Raw genomic sequence first — 6029 nt, forward strand, 5'->3', positions numbered from 1 at the left:
GTTTCTTGCTCGATCCTGGCATTTACTTTTGTAATACACCCCAGGTAAATCATGTGTCACTTGTTTTCAGTAACTGATACAGCACTTTTATAAACAAGTTATCTTGGTAACAAAGGATATAGCACCAGCAGGAAGGAAGGTCAAGAAGAGACGAGGGTAACTGGGGAAACATATAATGCCTGACGACGTTTTTTTTTTTTTCCTGGGGAGAAGTGTTTTGCCTCAGAAAAGTGTCACGTGGGCATCACTTTGTTCCATTTAATGTATGCATTGATGCTGAGATTTCGGAAGTACAGAGTTCTATTGTTTGTATCTGCCTGACACACACAATCATTGGAAAGTGAAAAAGGAAAGGAATCTGTTCATTGTATGTGAAGCAAAAATGCAACATCCTGACCCTGACGGGAAACTCAATTTTCGTGTTGTTCTTGTCAAGCATTTGAGTGCGTTGGAATACTCCAAGGGCTGAAGGCACACATTCGGTGTGGTGAATGGAATTAGGTTTAATGAAACTGATTCATTGTGTAGTCTTGCTAGATTGGAAAACTATGGTATTTAGTCTTCTGTTAATATATGCAATACATTAACAGAGTAGCTGGCAGATCCTTTTTGAAAATATCGTCTCACAAGGACATGTTTTACAAATTTAAAGATGAATGCTTTGCAATGAATGTGCCTTTTCTTATATTATGAAAATTCAGTTGACTCTGAATGATTATCTGAATGGTTTGCAGGAAAAGTTGGAATTAAGGCAGAGTCTTCTGTTGATGAGTGTGAACTTTTGTGTACTAGAAGTAATTACTCGTTTATGTGTGTACAAAAAGACAAGTCTCCTTAGGAGACTGCATATAGAAATATCTGTTTCCCAATAAGAGTTCCAGAAAAATCCATTGATTTCTAATTTTCTATGAAGAGTCCAGATGAAAATTACCAAGTATTTTGTAGTCTTTATTTTAGTGTGTATTTTAAACTATTATTTATGAAAGATAAAACTGCAGTTTTGTATCTCTATATATCTAACTATATCTGCATATACCTGACTATACATAAAAGTGATACGGCACCATTTCAACTTAGAACTTTAAAAAGAAATGATTATAGTAGAATGGTGAAAAGAGGAGCCAGAAGTTCTGGGACACAAACGTTTTCTTTTGCACTCTGATTTCAGGAACTTATGTCAGAACTTCCTTCATTTGTACAAATAACCAACATAGTCAGGTGGTCCACAAAGTCTGGACCCAGGCAAATATACAGGATGGCATTAGGAACATCTTCAATCTTTACTAAGAATTGTATTATATGGTTTGTTTCCTGACTTTATGGACAGCCTGTATTAAACAGCTGCTTTGTGAAGGTGCTGTGCAAGAGAAGCACACAGCATGTTGCAGCATGCCTGCTCCTGCAACCCAAAGGCTGTGTCTTCACCTGCTCCCACCACTCTTCTGCCTGCCCGGGGCAGGTGCATGTACCCTTTCCAAAGTTTCTGAACTTGAAATTATTGGGCAAATACATCTTAGAAAGGGAAAATGATAATACAAAGTAGCAGATAATGAAAATGAAGGGACAGTCAGCTATAGGGGATCAGAGGCAGGGGGAAGTCATCACAGGCTTGGGTGAGTCAGGAAGGCTTCCTGGAGAAGGTGGGACTTAGACTGAGCATTTTGGGTCAAGTACAGATGATGAGGATGGGGTGGCCCTTCTGGGCAGAGAAAAACATATGCTCCTGTTTGATCGCCACTGAATGTAATTTGTGAACTTCTCTAAAGGTGCTCCAGGAATCGCAGGTGCTACCCAGCACTTCCTGTGCCTCATTTGTAAAATCGGGGATTGAGTCTAATCTCAGAGGCCCCTTGTAGCTCTGTGGTTAATTGTGATTTATAAGCAACAAGGCTTCCTGCCTCTGGTTCCTTCAAGAACAAACGACAAAAACCATTTGACACATTTTTTTCTTCAGTACCATCTTATTGCAAACCTCACATTTCTGATGCGAAGATCTTTGTCATTCTTCCCTTTGCCAGGGCGAATCTTCTTGTCCCTTCCCCGGGCCTTTTCTTTATCTGCTGATTGAGACTAAACTGATCATTTAGCACATGGCAGGAAGCCGTGGGTGCTGAATCATCATTTCTCGCCTAATCTATTCTCATGCAGCTGGCTCCCTTGCAGTCCTTCAGCCTAGATGAAGAGAGAAAAGAGGGTGAGAGAATTCAATTCCCAAGTCAGGCACTCGAAATGAGAAAAGGCTTTCCTGCCTGAGAGGTGTTCAGAGGAATCTGGTATGACAGATTTGAGCCAAAGCTGTGAAAAGAGTGAAAGACACCAGGATAGAGAAATCGGGGTGTTGCAGAGTGGTTGATTGAGTGCTTCTAAATTTCACAACGTGAAAAACACTGACAGTATAAAGCTATGTCTTAGAAATTTCAGAAGCAGGCTGTCACCTCTGCCTAGAACTGCATTACCCCTCCCTAAATAACACGAATTCTGAATTTTCTGAAGAATTAAACTTTTTTTTTTTTTTTGAGACAAGGTATCACTCTGTCACCCAGGCTGGAGTGCAGTGGCACAATCTTGGCTCACTGCAGCCTTGACCTCCTCAGGCTCAGGTGATCCTCCTGCCTCAGCCTCCCAAGTAGCTGGGACTACAGGCATGCGCCACCATGCCTGGCTAATTTTTGTATTTTTCGTGGAGATGAGGTTTTGCCGTGGTGCCCAGGCTGGAGAATTAAATTTTAACAATTGAATTCAAGGGAGTGTGAGTATTAGAATATTAGGGCCTTCTTAAGAAGGCTTGCTTTGAGGTCAGATCTCTGGCCCCAATGTCTTGTTCTCCCATTTTGTGTGTGTATGTGTGTGTGTGTGTGCATGCACACGCACACAGGAAGCATGTGATTGCTCTTCAAACCATTTTCAAGTGAGTGGAACTCTTGTTAGACAGTCAAGATTTGTCATGAGGATACGGACTAAAACATTTTCCTGTTTTTATTGATACTGATACTGTTGCAATTGGTGCAACTCCAGTAATCTAATTTCTTGGTCAACTTTCATTGTGCTAAAAATAGTGAATGCTTAAGGCTGTTACATGGAAGATTTGAGATTTAGGTCTATCTCTAAATCCGTCTTACATATTGGAAATCTCTCAGAGAGGACATACAATGTTATATACAACACACACACACACTCTCTCTCTCTCACACACACTGATATGCCAACAAGGAGGAGAAGTTAGAGATACAGGGGATTCAGACATCTTATACAAAAAATCAAACTTGCCCAAGAGTTTCTTGAAGGACATTTTGGCCTGGACAGTGTAGAATCCTTTGGAAAGGTGGGTAGAAAATGCTTAAGCTACCATTGGAAAAACAACTGCTCTATAAATGTGCAGCTGTAACATTAAATTGGAGATCCCTGGGATACTTATAGAATCATAAATTCAGTAGCAATATTACTTTTAGGAGATTTGGATAAAGTAGTTTAAAATGAACTTAGGAGCCAGGTACATAGTAGACAGTGGGAGGAGGATGACCAAGGAAGCATCTCGTTGCTTACTTATCAGAGGCCTTGCATCCTCGTATTTCGTTTGAACACATATTTTATTGTGGAAACTTAAAAAAAAATTATATTTACTGAGAATAAGTTTTAAAAATACAAAACTTATCTTGATCTTTCTAGCTGTTACTATGGTCTTGAGTAATACATCATTAAAGCTGTGGCACTCCAATGATGTATTAAAGTAATATATCATAACAATGCCATGGCTTTGATGATATATTAATGTAATACATCGTTAAGGCGCCATTGGCCTCATGATGTATTACTCAAAACACTACCAATTGGTTAGATCAACACACAGAGACCCGTGTGTTAGGAACAGAAGAATGGCAAATGATTTTGGTCCAAAACACAATTGAACTTCTTAGAGATGTCTCACCCACAAAAGCAGTTCTGTTAAGATTGGATGGGCTTCAAAGACTTGCTCAAGAATGGTGGGGTTGAATCACAGTGAAGGGAAACAAAGACGTCTGCTGTGACTGCATTAGCAACCTGTGCCTGGGGCCAAGTTTTCACGCGGGGGAAGAAGAACATGCCTATGTTTTACCTAGCAACAAACAATGTGGTTTACTTGCATGATTTCATTAAATCCCCACTGAAATACTATAAACAAACTCAATTTTAGAGATCAGGAAGCTGAGGTGCAGAGAAGTAAAGTGAGGTCTCATAGCTGATAACTAGTGGAGCCAGGACTTGAGTCTATGTCTGCCTAACTCTAGAGCTGGGTTGGGTGGGGTCATTCTAATTTTGTGCCCCCAATTTAGGAATTATTTTTGCTATCTTTAAAGAAAAACTTGGGAGTGAGCTGGCTTCCTGTCTTCTCCCATACCCTCCCTCATCCTCCATCCTTTTAGGTATACAATATGCAGAGAAGATACTTGGAAAAGTAGATCTGGAAAAACATAGGCAATGCTAGACAGGTATTTGGCAGTTGTTTTTTGTATTTTCTCAGGGTCCTACCAAATGCCTAAACAGTGGTTGAGGGAGGAGTGGCCCCTCGTAGGGGGGACTCTGCTGGTGACCAAAAGCATACCTTTGCCCCAAGCTCCCCTATTGTTCAATTGAAAGGCCTCCTCCCTAGCTTCCTTGCTTCCACTCTTGCTCCCACTACAAATCCATCCTCTACACAGTAGCCAGAGTGATTACTTAAAAATGTAAACTGTCATGTCATCATTTTTCCCTAGTTCTTTTCAGAAACTTCCCACTGCACTTAGAATAAAATCCAAACTCATTACCCTGGCCTCCAAAGCCTGGACTTTCTTGTGGGGCTTCACTGGTCGTCTTTCTGCTCCTTGAACAGGCTCGTTGCTTTTGCACAAATCAACAGACTTTTGCACTAATCTATGAAATTGACCAGCTTTGTGTGGTTGTTTCTTTCTTGTCACTCAGGTGCCACTGAAATGCCACTTTTTCAGAGAGGCTGTCCCAGATCACCTGTTCACTCTTGACCACATTCCCTGCTGTTCTCGTCTTCTCACTCCCTAATATTTGATAGTTTATCTATCTGTTTATTGTCTTTCTCCTACAACTACCAGTGGAAAGTTTGGACCCTGCCCCTCGTGTTCCTGGCTGTATCCCCAGGGCTTACCACAGCCTGGTACATAGGAGGGGCTCAACAAAGATGACTAAAAGCAAAGACTTATTTATTTAAAAAACAAAAGACTTGTTTATTGTGTGATTGACCATAGTGAAGATTCAAACATAAGGTGTTACAGAGCTAAACAAAAATGAGATCGAAAATAATACAAAAGGAGTCTGAAAAAGACGTTTGACACATGTGTATAAAATAAGAAATGGGCCCTCTCCGCAGGAATTAGAAGAGACTGAGAGAGAGCTGAACTAGGATTTAGTGAATGCCGAGGCAGACTTTGCAGGGCTCCTTCCATGCATGGCCCATTCTGAGCCTCCGGGGGAAGGGTGTGTGTGTGTCACATGGTTGTATGTGATTACATTTATTTTCACGTGGTCATATATTTGTGTGACATTTGGTGAGAAATTTTAACCATACCACTCCACTCTCATACTTCTTCCCATGTTGGGTGATTTGGGATAGCTGTGGGTATTTTGTACCCACAACCATCACGGGCATTTTGTATTTGTACTTTTATACATTTTTCTTAAACAAGATCCCTGAATTATACTAGTTTCAGGCCCCCCCCCAATTTAGATCCATTCCTGGTTGAAAGTATGTTATGGAAAGGTTAGAATGGGAAAAAGGAATATGGTTGCTAACATCTTGATCAATCTATATGGTAGAAACTTAATTAATTTTAAGTAACCATTTCATTTTACAGTGAAAAGGAATTATAGCTTATGACTTATTATAACTATTTCTTGTCAGAGAAAAAGCTCAAAGCCTGGAAAATATTGGGAGGTTTCTAGAACTTTCTTCCCCTTTACAACTCATATGTTCTTTACCTTATTTTCTGGGGGTCTTGTAAAGCAATTGACTTTTTAATCTTGGATAAATTAACTCACATTAA

This window comes from Pan paniscus, chromosome 1 (assembly GCF_029289425.2).
Source record: "Pan paniscus chromosome 1, NHGRI_mPanPan1-v2.0_pri, whole genome shotgun sequence".
Lineage (NCBI taxonomy): Eukaryota > Metazoa > Chordata > Mammalia > Primates > Hominidae > Pan > Pan paniscus.